The sequence below is a fragment of the Cuculus canorus genome, chromosome 2 (genome assembly GCF_017976375.1).
Source record: "Cuculus canorus isolate bCucCan1 chromosome 2, bCucCan1.pri, whole genome shotgun sequence".
Lineage (NCBI taxonomy): Eukaryota > Metazoa > Chordata > Aves > Cuculiformes > Cuculidae > Cuculus > Cuculus canorus.
Window position 1 is genome coordinate 154,419,665 of NC_071402.1, and position 14,859 is coordinate 154,434,523.

Below are 14,859 nucleotides of genomic sequence, written 5' to 3' on the forward strand. Positions count from 1 at the left end.
TTAACCATGGCCTACTGGAAAAAGGCCAAAAGACACCTTTTCCAGGTGTATGTCTTCAAGGATGTAGCTATTCTGAAGAAACTTTCCAAACCAAATAGTTCCAAATGGATCAGTTCTGAGAAATGTCCTCTGCACACTCTTGACATCTGAGGGACAGGAATTCTGTTGACATGGGTTTGGTTGCTCCTGAAGGATTTCTCTTTTTCTTGATTAGTGCATAAAGGAATAACTTCAAGCCCCTTTTGAGATACCATGGCTTTGGTCAGACTCCCATCAAGATTCTTATCTGCACTGAGGACGGGGCAAGACCAGGAGTTTCTGTTGAGGTCGTGCTCATCGAAAGCTCTTTGAACCTCATCACGACATGCACACGCATATGTACAAAGAGAACATCCCTGGCTATAAGTAACTACAGGAGGGAACTAAAATTCCCCAGGTAAGTGCAAAGTAGCCAGGAAGCATGATGGTTAAACAGCAAGATGGTTAAACCAACTTGAAAATACCTTGGATCTCTTGACCCTACCACAGCCTCATTGTGGTATGTTAGCTATTGTGTGCAAACAAAGAGAAGGGAGGAGAAGCTTTAAAAATGGCACTGCAGTCAAAGAACTTTTTAAAAATTCTTTACGCTTAGCCTCCATTAGTCTTGTAATGTTAATTAGGTCTCCTGGGGAGTAAATGTTCTTCCAGGACAGCCTTTTGCTGGGAGGCAGAGTATGGATCAGAAAGATGATGATCATCCTTTGGGAACAGAGTGCTCAGAAACCCCCTTTGATAATTGGCAGGCCTGTCTTACTTGCAGATTTCCCATGATAATACCTATCTATTTGGGTGGGAGAACCAAAATCCAGGAAATCCAATAGAGAGGGTTAAATCTTCCTTTGTGAGGTCATCATTTTTTTACCATTAGAAAATGATTTCTTACAAACTATCTGCTGGCCTCTAGCAGTTGGTTGTTGAGGGCTCCTTAAGGCTCTGACTATCATTGATGATATGTTTGATATGTTTAATGCTTAGATTCAACTACCTAACTATCAATAATCAGCCTTCAACCAGCAATACTCAGCCTTTGAAGTGAAAGGGGAATTACACAGGGATGCTGCAAGCTTCCTTGCATGTTTCTGTCAAGGTATTTCAAAACCTGTGATAGCAGGAAAGCTTGATCCAAGAGAATGACCATCTACATCATGGTGCTTAGAGGGTCTTGAACCATTTAAGCATTTCCAAGGAACAGCTTAGTGACAAGTGAAAATCTTTACCCCATCTCCCAGGCTCATGAGAGCAAAGCCAGAGGTATATCATACGACTACATCACAGAACCTCCAGACAGAATACGTTATTAGGATTTATTAGCTTATAATCCCTTTTTGATTAAAAATTGTAAATCAGCTCATGTTTGATGTTAACCCATAAATGCACAGCTCATGTTTGATGTTAACCTATAAATGCATGAGCAAAGTATAGTATACATGGCCCCTGGGCATGCATAGAGGAGCCCACCCTGCTGCTTCCACCACTTTGTAGAAAATAATGGTTTCGATCAAAGGAGCATGTCCCACACTGTGTTAGGGACATGGCTTTCAAGAGGTTAACTCTCAGAGATGGAACATGCTACACTGTTGCATTTGATTTATTGTCCCTCCTTTCTTCTTGTTTCCCCTTGAAACATAAAACCTTGCAGCCCACAGACTCTTGACATTTCTTTTAAATGCTCTTGTCATTCAGAAATTGCCACAGTCATCTTCCATAACTTTGCATTTTGTGTCCCCATCCTGTTTGGGGTTACTTGCAGAATTTGAAAAGGAAATACGAATAGATTGGAGGGCTCAGTCCTGAAAGGTGGAGAGTCTTTGAGCTCTGAACCAGTAAAGTACTTAACCATTTACTTAACTTCAAGGATGGGAGTAGCCTGACAGAACTGTATTACCACTGACTGAATTATAATCTTGAGAACGAAGTTGTAAAGATTTCTGCAAAATAAACAGCCACTCTAGATACCGAGGGCAAGTGACACTGTGTGGGATTTTCAAAGGATCTTGTTGATTTATGAGCACAATTATGGCTTGCACTGGAACCTGCCACTTAAATGCTTTTCTAAAAATCTGCTTCCCTATGATTTGGGGTTAGGTCTCTGGGCTCCTCGAATTCTCTTTTGTACAGCAGGACTGTTTTTCTGCTCATCCTGACCAAACCACGCAGGTCCCCCTATCTCTAATGCATGTTAATGAAGGATGGAGAGTCTTTCCCCATGCAAGACAGTTCAAGAGGTTTGCAACTTATTCTCCCAGACCCAAACAGCTCCATGGGAAAAACAGTCTCCGGCCTTTGCAGCTGTCTAGGGTTAAGAATAAAAGTTGAGGGTTAAGAATAAAAGTTAAGAAAACCCCAGGCTTTTGGGAAGTCATATTTAATTACTTCAACACAGTACAGGAATGTCATGTGCATCTTTCAACCATTTATGAGCCACTGAACTAACAGCACAGTTTTTAGCTCTATTAGCTACGTATATTAACAGGGATAGAGACAATCATCTTGCAAATGAAAACAAGCATAATACCACCCTCAATATTACCTTCTGAAAGATAGTCAAAAAAAGTGAAGACACCTATCAGGACCTCCACCAGTCTCGGATTGATTAAAAGCTCCTGTTGCTCTGACCTGGGAGGTGTTGTTGATCACAGACAGTGCTGGGGTTTGGTTTTTTACCTGTTGTGAACCTTATTTTCCATCCAGTCCTCATCTCCAGGAAATGTTCACAGTGATCTAGTCCCCATACATATTTTATTCATTATTTTCTTGGAAATTTTCTTGATTTATCTTTTTTTTTTGTGAAATTTATTTCTTTTTGTGACTAACGCTTCCAAAATCTTTTCCTTTCAGCCTTGAGCACTAGGGAACCTGAATACCAGCCAGCTTTTCCAATGACATGTGAAGCTCTTATTTCCTAGCTGAATCCTGACAGTTCACTGGGCAAGAAATATTTTTTTTGTCTCATGCACACCATAAGCTGGAGTAAAAATCCTAACTGTTTCAAGTTACTTGTGGCTGAAAGTAGCAGTTATTTCAATGAAAAGATCATGCAAGAAAACCATGACAGGGTGGTGGCAAATCAGACCTCCTCACACTGAGGCATGGAACCAAGTTTCCAACTTCTTGGGTAGGTGCTTCAAGATGATATTACTGTGGAAAACATGGTCTCTTCTCTTTTCACGGTACCTTTTCTAATGCAGCTCTGATGGAGTCCGGAGAGCACCTTGCCTTCTGGCTAGAACATCTTAGGCCTTTTGGGCAAGTAGCAGCGTTTATGGACACCAAAATGTGGGTATGAGACCTGAATGAGTTTAGCGAAGACAGGAACATCCCCAGGCATGGGGAACAAGAAAACTTCAAAGAGTTTCCTTGGAATATTTTGCCAAGTAAATGGAGACACTTAAAATTTTGCAGGCATCCAAGTGGGATGGCATTATTTTTTTTCACAGGTCCCTCAGTTCAGCTGAGGTGCTGTTTTAAATGTTGCCCTTTGTTATTTCCAAGATGAGGCCTCAGGTGACTTCAGGAAGCCATGCTGCACGGAAGAGGCACAGGTTCCTCTCAAAAATTCTGGGTAAGATAACAGCAACAAGTGACATGAAAGGTGTGTTTTGCATGACGTAAATGGAAAACCCAATTACGCGCAATTAATGTTTGTTAAATGCTTTGAAGATGAGAAGCTTTTATGTAAGCGCGATTAACATCTATTCTGTTAAAATTATTGTCTTTGTAATGTTTTAAGAAGCTTAATAGCATACTTCAGCTTTTCAGCGTCTATCTCTGAGATGTGATGACTCTATGTAATGTATTCACTAAAAAACTATATAAGAAAGGCCTTCAGTGGGAGCTGATGTTGGCCACAAACCAGGGGTGAAGACTGACACAGTCTTTGGACAGAGGTGATTCACCTGTCAACAGCTCAATGTCTTACAAAGGTTCCTAATCAGCAAAACAGCTGAGTGATGCTGTGTTGTCCTGATATAAGGTCTTAAATGCATCCTCACTGCAGAATGGCTTATGAAGCCTATGAAAAGGTAGTCAGTGTGTGCCAGATCCAGTTTTAGAAGGTGCATGGTAAGGCATACCAGCTTACACTTAGCAGGAGGCCAGGATCTGGCACAGGACTGAACAAACACCTCCAAATGGGAATTGCGCCATCGGTTTCAATGAATGCAAGAAATGACTACTTTTTTGCGTGCACAAAATTAAGCAGTTATTGACTGAAGGCTTATAGTCGATTGTCTTGCTCTGACATATTTTGCTTTCCACTGCAAATAAAGTGGGTTTCATTGTAAATCACTCGCAGGAGATGAGAAACAATAAGGGTTGGACACTGAACAACAGGCGTTCTGAGAAAATAGTGAGTTCATACGTTGGCAGTTGTTATTTTCTGAAAATGAGTGCAGATGTTTCAGTATGCTGAAATCACTCAACACTTTTATGGCAGAAAGAGGCCATGGAGTAAATAAACTGGTGACAGGTATAATGAAAGGCATTCAGTTTATTTGCTTGTTCAGACTTATTTTATTCAAGGGAGCCCTGTTTTGCCTACCACAGGCAAATCCTCGAGACCTTCTTGAAGAAGTATCCCCCCAGAAAAAAAAAAATCATGCAAGATCATATAGCAAGGCCAGGGCTTCTGGATGACACTCAAATTGGTTACTTAATTCTTTTTAAGCAATTCCTAGAAAGCAGCATTTCCCAGAAGAGGCATATATGAAGGCTCCACTATTTATCTGCTGTTGGGAAAACACAAGGGCTGTACCTCCAGTAGTGAGAGGAATGACATTTGAATCGTTCAGGGTACTGTTGCCAAGGAAAGTGTCCAGACATCACTGAACATCACGCTATTAAAACAGCCAGATAAAGGTCAGGGAGGTTCCAAGGGCTGTAGGAATGGGCAGAGACTATGCTCTTTCCCTCCATCAGTTATCTTCCCAGATGAGCTGGTGGGTTAGGAGACATCCCTGCAGGTTTTCTTGGTGCAGTGGAGGTTTCAAGACAGCTCTGAGGGGTTGCTGGAATCACCTCTTTCTCTACTGTTCAGCCAGCCTAGCAAACACCTGCACTGCCCTCCTGGCACTGGTGGGAGAGCAGGTACTGAAACATAGAATCATAGAATCACCAGGTTGGAAAGGACCTACTGGATCATTGAGTCCAACCATTCCTATCAATCCCTAAACCATGCCCCTCGGCACCTCATCCACCCGTCCCTTAAACACCTCCAGGGAAGGTGACTCCACCACCTCCCTGGGCAGCCTCTGCCAGTGCCCAATGACCCTTTCCGTGAAAATTTTTTCCTGATGTCCAGCCTGAACCTCCCCTGGTGGAGTTTGAGGCCATTCCCTCTTGTCCTGTCCCCTGTCACTTGAGAGAAGAGGCCAGCTCCCTCCTCTTCACAACCTCCTTTCAGGTAGTTGTAGAGAGCAATAAAGTCACCCCTCAGCCTCCTCTTCTCCAGGCTAACCAACTCCAGCTCTCTCAGCCACTCCTTGTAAGGCTTGTTCTCCATCCCCTCACCAGCTTCGTTGCTCTTCTCTGGACACGCTCCAGAGCCTCAACATCTTTCTTGTGGTGAGGGGCCCAGAACTGAACACAGTACTCAAGGTCCAGTCTCACCAGTGCCGAGTACAGAGGGAGAATAACCTCCCTGGACCTGCTGGTCACACCGTTTCTGATACAAGCCAAGATGCCATTGGCCTTCTTGGCCACCTGGGCACACTGCTGGCTCATGTTCAGTCGTCTGTCAACCAACACCCCCAGGTCCTTCTCCTCCAGGCAGCTTTCCAGCCACTCTTCCCCCAGCGTGTAGCACTGCATAGGGTTGTTATGCCCCAAGTGCAGGACCCGGCATTTGGCCTTGTTAAACCTCATGCCATCGGTCTCAGCCCAGCGGTCCAGGCTGTTCAGATCCCTTTGCAGAGCCTCCCTACCCTCCAGCAGATCCACACTTCCACCCAGCTTAGCGTCATGCGCAAACTTGCTAAGGGTGCACTCAATGCCTTCATCCAGGTCATTGATATTACCATTAATTGCAGCCGTACTTGCTATCAAGAACTGGAGCAGTGTCACTCTGAGCTATTGTCCTTCAGAACACCTCTCTTGAGGTTCAACACACCCCTCAGAACTATCAGTGATGTGGCAACGGGTTGTGTGTGTGCACGCGCATTCAGGGCTCACAACATGCAATCTTTACCCAGCCACAGGGTCTGTGTTTACCTCGTCAGTCTACACACGGCAAACCAGGTGAGACAACCAAAGCTTTTCTTGGACCTGCTAACACACATGGAAGATAGACGAGATCCTCAGGGCTTATTGCTGACCGTTCATATGTATTAATACTTCGGCTGCTTTGCCTTCACTGGGATTTTGCCTCAGGTTAATTACTCTATGCTTCCAAGTGCCATGTAGGAACACAATTTCCACCCCCCCAGGTGAAGAGAAGCTGGATCCAGAGAAGTGTTCACCTTTACTGCAGCTTGCCCAAGCACTGGCAGCTCCGTCTTCCACAAATGCAATGGCAAGAATGTCAAAACCATTTCTATGAGGCTGTTGCTGCAGGTGAGGATCCACAACTCTCCCATCAGGCTCCAAAACAGGTATTGCTTGGGCTGTACCTCTGCCTGGTATTTATCGTGTATCAGGTTTTCCAGTCCACCATCTTTCATAAACACCAAATGCCCTGAAAAAGTTTTAGAGGAGAGATCTACAAGATGACCAGTCTTTCCCTCAAAGGGAGGCTTATGATAACTTCAGCTTTTGTTCTTGTGACCTGCCCTTGCAGGGTTGAGAAGAGCTTTGAGCACACACCCAGGAGAGCAAGAAATCTCTCCTACAGATCACTTGTAAAATGGCCTGGTTTGAAAAACACACTGCAGAAAGAATGAAGCCTGACGGCAAAGGAGAGTGGGTTTTTTTTTTCTTTTTGCCCGTGAATAGGATTTCAAACTAGCAGCCAAAGTGAATCATTATATATCCTTGCCATATGCCACTTTCAATCAATAAGGCCTTATGCTCTACTAACAATCATTCTAAACTATACCTATTAACAAGAATGCGCATTTTTATAGTAATATTCCATGCACGTCACTGCACACAGACTGCAAACAGTTGAGAGCGATCACAGCCGAAGGGAGACAGCGTTTCTGAAATAATGGGCTAAGTGTGTGGACGCACACCACGCTGTAGAGGCTGCCGCTCTTACATGTGTAGGCTGGCTTTGCTTTTAATGGCATACGCTCCTACAGACTGATGTGGGTTTCTTCTCTCTTTCAAGCATACACTTTCCTGATGACCCAACTAGTTTCTCTCCTGATGACCAAGACTTTCTCAGAAATGGCTGAGGATAAAGTGCAGCAATAGCCACAGGGAGATGAGATGCGACTTCAACGAGACCCCTGTAGTTTAGAGGGAAAGAGAGGACAGCAATCACCTATTACTCATCATATCTGAACTAATCTCTCTGTGGAAATCTGCTATAAAAGAGATGCAGGGTTTGAGGGATGTGGTCCAGAAGCAGAAGGTGGAGGCTTTATTGAGTACTGATCATGGGGCACCTTTGTTTCCCACCTCATGTTTGTCTGCTTACATTTCAAACTCCTCCCGATGGGTGCCACTTCTCCAAAAATACTGTTCTTGCCGTAGAAGTTATCGACTGAAATGCCACATCCTGAGTGGCTCAGAGCAGCCCCATCTTATGCTATGGACAGGAAGCACTCGGTAGACTCACCCGACTAAAGCAGAAATCTGCACTTGAGCTAGTCACCCATGGCTCCCTTGCTAGTCAATGGAGAGCCAGTCAATACAGTCGATGGAGTCTACGGTGATTCATCTCTTCCTAAAGTAGACGGCTAAAACAGAGCAGATGAATTGCGTAATAAAGACACTTGTTTTTTCTTGCTGCCTGGGAAGCCCAGTGTGAGAGCACGCATTTAGAAATCTACTCTGTAAATATCTGAAATGAGGCGAGTCTAATCCCACCACTGCACTCACGACCTTCCCCTATTCATCTCAAGTATTTGCTGGTGCATTTCTCTCTGTATCCCGTAGCGCAAAGAGAGTTACAGCTGGGTCGAGGGATGCCAGAGCAGAGTGCAGTCTCACACTCGGGTAACTAAAACCTTCCACCCCTCACCTGCAGCCCACAGCCCCAGGCCCTCCCAGGTGTCCCCAGACCCCAACCCCTAGTCCCACTCATGAGTCACAGCCACACGACTCAAAATGCAGTATGTGAGCTGTGCATTGGATTGCACCAGCCCTGGGTGTCTGGCTGCACAGGACCTCAGGCTAGAACACAAGAACTATACAAAGTTCTTGTGTTCATGGATCCCGGATTAGTAGAGCATGTACAGCATGGCATGCCCCAATACAATGGCCTTCAGATGCTACCACATAAAAACTCCTCCTATCCTTCTCTCAAAGACTGAATTTCATCTTTGCTTATTTCTACGTTTTATAACTAAACGCTGTTTCTGCAGTCCTTGTGTAGACACACATGGTCTATGCGATACTCTCCATGAATAATCCTTGCATGTTTTGCAAGGTTAAACATAAAAATTCTTTGCTAATCAAAAGGCATGACTGCTTGGATATTGCTGTTCTGCAAAACAACCCCCAGTCTATCAAGCTCCCTTCAAACAATCCCTGCCTATGCTTATTGCTTTGCAAACCTGTTTCCTATGGGTGAAGGTGGGAAAGGAGAACGTGCTTACCTTACTCTGGGTGTCAGTAATATCACTAAAATACAGCTGAGGTGCTGCAGTGCCCTTTTGCTGGCTTTCTGTGCAAGCTCGTATCCCTAATAGCATCATCTGTTGCAAAGACTTTAGTTAGCATCATTAGTTGCAAAGACTCCTTGGCATGGTATACCCTCATTGAATCTTGAAGTCCTTATTCCTCAGACAATTCCTCCTGCCTTTGATGACGATTTGTAATCCTGGAAGGGCTGTGCAAAATTTATACTACTAATTTTTCATATTTGGAGATATTAATGATGTACAAGTTGCTGGGTTCAGTGCAAGATAACTGGCCAAATTGCTGTAGTCTGTTTTATATGTGAAGTAAATATAAGTGATCAAAGGATAACTTCTGGCTTGAAAAGGCATTAGTACTACTAATACAATCTGAATTAATTAAACTGCATGTATTTGTTTAAACACTTAGTGTAGCTGTTGACTTTATGGCATCCTCTTCCTTCTTTTTAACATCCATAGACATTTCAACATCTGTGGGATGTTTAGGAGTGAAGACAGCAAAATTGGACAGAAAATAAGTTTTCCCATCACTGGAATGCTCAAAATCATAAACACACTCTTATTTCAAATTATGATGAAAGCTCAAAATTACAGCCCCAGCAATGACAAAACCACACATGGTCCCATCTAGTTTAACACCTGGAAAATACAGTGAAACACCTTCTAGCATCTTTGACCACTGTTTCTGGCCAATACATGACGCACCTGCTCCCAAAGCATCCCTGCATCCCTGTGGATCTCATGAAGACAAGTAACGGGGGTGCAGGTGCTCCCTTATGGCACCTACTTGAGGATAAAGTCAAAAGATGACCTTGGGTCTGAGCAAACAAGGCGATGGGTATCTTGGGTTGCATCAAAAGTAGTGTGACCAGCAGGTCGAGGGAGGTGATTCTGTCCCTCTATTCTGCTCTCATGAGACCTCACCTGGAGTACTATGTTCACTTCTGGAGTCCTCAGGAGAGGAAGGACATGGATCTGTTAGAGCAAGTCCAGAGGAGGCCACAAAGATGATCAGAGGGCTAAGAAAGCTGGGGTTATTCAACCTGGAGAAGGCTCCGTGTAGACTTTAGAGCAGCTTTCCAGTATTTGGGAGGCCACAGGAAAGCTAAGGAGGGGCTCTTTTTCAGGGAGAGCAGTGATAGCACAAAGGGTAACAGTTTGAAGCTGAAAGAGGGGAGATTTAGATGAGATATTAGTAAAAAAAAATTTACTGTGAGGGTGATAAGGCATTGGAACAGGTTGCCCAGAGAAGTCGTTGCCCCTTGAACACCTCCAGGGATGGGTTGGCCCATCCCTGGAGGTGTTCAAGGCCAGGCTGGATCAGGCTTTGAACAACATGATCCAGTGGAAGGTGTCTCTGCCTGTGGCAGGGGGGTTGGAATTGGATCATTTTTAAGGTGCCTTCCGATGCAAACCTTTCTAAGATTCTAAATTTCACACAGGAAGGTACATTTTAAATAAATTTAAAGGGCTGTGGCTAGTTAAAAATCAAGACTGGCATCTGCCTGAGTAAATTCACCCCTATGGTGTCCCCAGGCATGATGTATCGCATGGTTTGGACACAGGGCTGCTTTCTTACACATGTCCTCTGTGACTTTTTAGGCAGGATGGCAACTATCAAGATAATTATTTAGTTATCCATACTATATACAGAAATGCAGTGCAATCTCATGCTCTTGGCCTGTTGTTTCAGACAAAGCCAGTGGGAATGGCTCTGCGTGGACATGTTGAGCTGAATTTAGAGCTCAACTCCTTCTGCTGCAGCTATTAGGAGGTACATCCAGTGGGTGAGATACTGGAGAAGACCTTTATCCATGGCAAACCATGATCTCCAGTCAGATTCAAACCCACACCCCCTGCAACTGCACTAGTGTTTTCTACCCTGCACAGATCATAATATTTGTGTGTCTGCAGCTTTTACATCCTTCGCTTCCCTTTACACAGTTTTATTTTTCCCAGTCAATAAGAACGATTTTATTCTTCTTAATTACTTTTTTTTTAGGTTTCCCATAGTGATTAATGCACTTTTCTTCAGCAGTATAACCAATTACAGTACTTAAAATATTAAATCATGACTGCTGTCAGATGTAAGGGACTAAGAAACATAGATTTTACAATAGCCATTTTGTCTTCATCTTTTGAATTAGTTTGCAGCCTGCTTTACATATTTGTGTAAGTAATAAGATTTGTTGATTTGAATGAAGAACCATATAAAAATAAATTGCATTGTACTTTTAATTACAGAGTCTTAATTTTTGTGGTGACACTCCAGGCTCTCGTATAATGTTGCTTAATGTTTACTTCTCTTTATTGATCTGATAACTCAAATACAAAAATGTTGTTTAACTTGCAAATTTCTACATTCATCGTTAGGGTGTCGTACTCATTAAGAAATTGGAGGAATTCTGTCTTTTCCCCCTTCTCTTTCATGCACACACAGGAACATGTGTTCTATATTTGCTGCTCCCTAGGCACCAAATCCCAGCTACAGGGGTGTTTTTCTTCTCTATCGCTACGAGGCTGCGATCCTTCCCATGCTCGACATTCTGAAACAAGGAAACTTGGTGTGAAATAGGCTACTGCTCCAGGGTGCCCGTTTTTGAGGACTCAAGGCTTTGAGTAACCTGATCTAGTGGAAGGTGTCCCTGCTCATGGCAGGGGTGTTGGATCTAGATGATCTGTAAGGTTCCTTCCAGCCCAAACCATTCTATGAATCCTTGGAGGTGGTTGAAGATAGCAGTTGGTAGGCCAAGAGCCACTGTTGGAACATGCCAGGCTCTTTCTTCACCTGGGGAGTCAAATACCTTCACAGCACTGAGAATGGTTTGAGTCCACCCATGTCCTGCAGAGGACACAGTGGAAACAGATCTTGCAAAGTCCACAGAAACCACAAGAAGAGTCCAGTTCAGTCTCTTTGATATAGGGTGAGGATATTGGCTTTCCTGCTTTCCGAAGCCATTCAGAAATAGCTATGAGAAGGCAGCCAACCACTGCAAACCTTCACAAGTTTCTTCCTCCACCTAAACCAACATCTTTAACCCACCTCTTCCACTAATCTCAGCTCTCTTGGAGAGGAGCCATGGACATCGGTCCATTCTGCCCCAAGCGGCCACTTGGCTAAATCCCTGCTTTGTGGACTGGTTTTGATATGTTTGTCTTTTAGTTTTGGAGCTCTGGGCATATTTCAGAGTTTCTAGAAGTTAAGCAAAATTAGACTTTTCTTTCAAAAATCCATCACCATAAAACTGTTTCCCCCACCTCCTCATTAATGATTTACTTTCTGTGGAATAAATGCAGCAACTGAGGACAGAATCATTATTAAAATCTGAGTTAACAACACAATATTACTTTGGTCCTTTAATTTCCTCCACTATTATAAAATTCAAGATTCATTTCATCTATTAATATTAGCAATCTATTTTTTTTTAATTTTGACCAGGCACAAATTAAAGGGGGAATGATATTATGGAAGCAGCACTAGAACTTATGCCTTTTTTTTTTTGGTAAAATCTATCTTTTTCTTTCCATCAGTTTTTTCTTTGCATCTAATATTGGCTTCTTTTGCATTGATATTCCCAGCGACTTCATTTGATACCTGGTATTACTCCCATGGAAGTCAACTGGAAGAGGCCCACAGGCTTCCTTGGAAGGTGATTAAAATTAAGGGTCAACAAAGAGCTAAAGGCTGGCACATGGGTTTAGGAGCAAGGGAGCTGGGTTCTGGTACTAGCACTGCCACAAAATTGCTCTGTGACCCTGCACAAGTAATTTTATTTCTCTGTACTGCAGTTTTCATGTGTTTAAAATAGGAACAAGAGCATTTGCTGCTCATCCTTCAAGTCTCCTAGCAAATAAAACGTGATGTGTAAGAGCTAACTGAGCAAGAAGGCACAGATCCTTCTCTCAAGAAATCTGTCTCCTAGAGTAGCAGCAGACAGTGAGGACAGGGGCAGAACAGACATTCACTCATTTTTTGAGAGCTCACAGATTACTTCTCTTCCCTTCATAAAAGATCATTGTCAGTGGGTTCTAATGAAATTTCCTTTCTGCCTCTCTAACAATAAACATAACAGAGATTTCTTTACAATATTTCACACAGAAAAGCTCTGCTCATGTGCAGCATTTGCTTGTCAAAGAAAGGCTGGATTTTTAATGCTCTAGAATAAAGAACTTCTACAGTGATGGCATAGTTATTTGTTAGCTTGTTTCTGTACCTCCACAATCCCAGGAGCTGCACACCAGCTAAACGTGTTGGATTGCTCTTGCAGTCTCCTTGATTGTAAACAGGGGACTGAGATTGTTGCAGGTCTTCCCAAATGCTGAAGTGCTGATTTCCAATTATTTCAGTGGCAACTGGAGGAAAGGGGGGAAAAAAAGTTGGATAAAGCCCTCAAAGAGGCCCCTGGTACAATCAACACCACATCACCATCCCTGCAAGATCTTTGTTTAACACCTTCCTGCAGTGACAATTCTACAACAGCCTGTGGCAATATCCCTGTGCTGAACTATACACAGCACTGAAAAGATTTTTCCTGATCTTTTACCTACGTCTACTTGCAGAAGGCACACAGACACATCGTGCCACCCCTCTTTGCATCAGCCTTGCATGTATTTGGCAGCTTGTTTTGTCTCACCTTGGTCCCTTCTTCAGACCATACACTTCGCTCGCTTTCAGCTTCTCCTTAAAGGCAGGTTTTCCACACCGCCAATCTTCCTTTTCGCACCTCTTTGGGCTTTTCCCAGCTGAGCCATATCTTTCCCAAGGTGTGGAAATTGTTCTTGAGCCAAGCTCCTGCCACTGCCAAGCTGAATGGGAAAATTGTCCCATGCCTTTTGCACTCTGCTACTCTGTACAAGCATCCTGGAAGACTGTAGGATTTTCGCAGCACTGGATTTCTGCTGTGCTCCCAAGCATCACAGCTCTAGATATTTCTCTGCACGGCAGCAGCCTGGACAATTGCTTCTCATCTTGTATTTGAGAAATTGATTTTAACTCTCCTGCCAGGGAGTGCAACATTTTAATTACTTCTCTGGATAAAGCCAGTCGTTCCCATTCTGATCAGGACTTAAGAGATAAGTAAAGCAAAGCCTATCAGGGATTCTGCAGACTCTTGAGCTGGAACCCAGGCTACCGGAATACCCTCAACCAGTACCTCTGGCATACGTGCTTCAGCATCCTCATCCCCTGCCATCCTTGTTTGTTTGGGTTTTTTTTTTAATATCTTTCTTCTCCTCCATTATTATTGAAGTATTTTCAAATCTGGTGTTAGTAGCTACTTGCAACTATTTAAATAATGGTAGGTGAATAATTAAGGGTCTGTGTGCTATCCTACACCCTGGATAGGCCACAAAAAATATGGGGAACAGAATGGGTTCTTGGTGGATTATTGATAATCTCCCTGCTGCCAGCTCCTGCTTCTCAACAAAAATGAGTGGCATTCAATGGCAAAAAAAAAAAAGGACGAGAGCAGTGGCCTTTGTAAGCAAGAGAGTCCGGGTGCATATGGAGCCAGGAAAGTCAAGACATGAACTGCAGTCTTCCTGCCAAAGGATCTAATCCCAATTTAGCCAACACCAAGACACCTACAAATAGATAAAACCTTCAGGCTGGCTACAAAAATAGTTCTGTCTCATTCTTCTGAAATCCACAGAGAGGCACTGCCCATGCACCAACCCACAATACCCTGGCATCACAGCCTGCAGGGCTGGCTGCTCTCACTTGCCAGTACATTTATCACTGATAACATGCCAAAATGTGCAAGAGTTGAAGGCTAGGGAAGTTTGGGAAGGAAAACAGGGTTTTCTCACAGGCACGACCAGGTGCAGTAGTACTTTACCTGCTTTTGTATTGTTAATGTGTCACTCCTGTCACTCAAAGAAATTGATGGACCAGTTGGTTGGACTCTTAACAGAATAGTTCTTATACTTTGTACTTTTTATGACGTGACATGTTCTATGCTATGAAGCTAAGAAAATAGTGTGAGGAAGGTCACTAGGGCAGCTGGGTAAGAAGCAGTTGACAGGAGGGTAAAGAGGCAAGACCAAGGTGAAAGCCCATGGAAGCCAGAAATTGCTT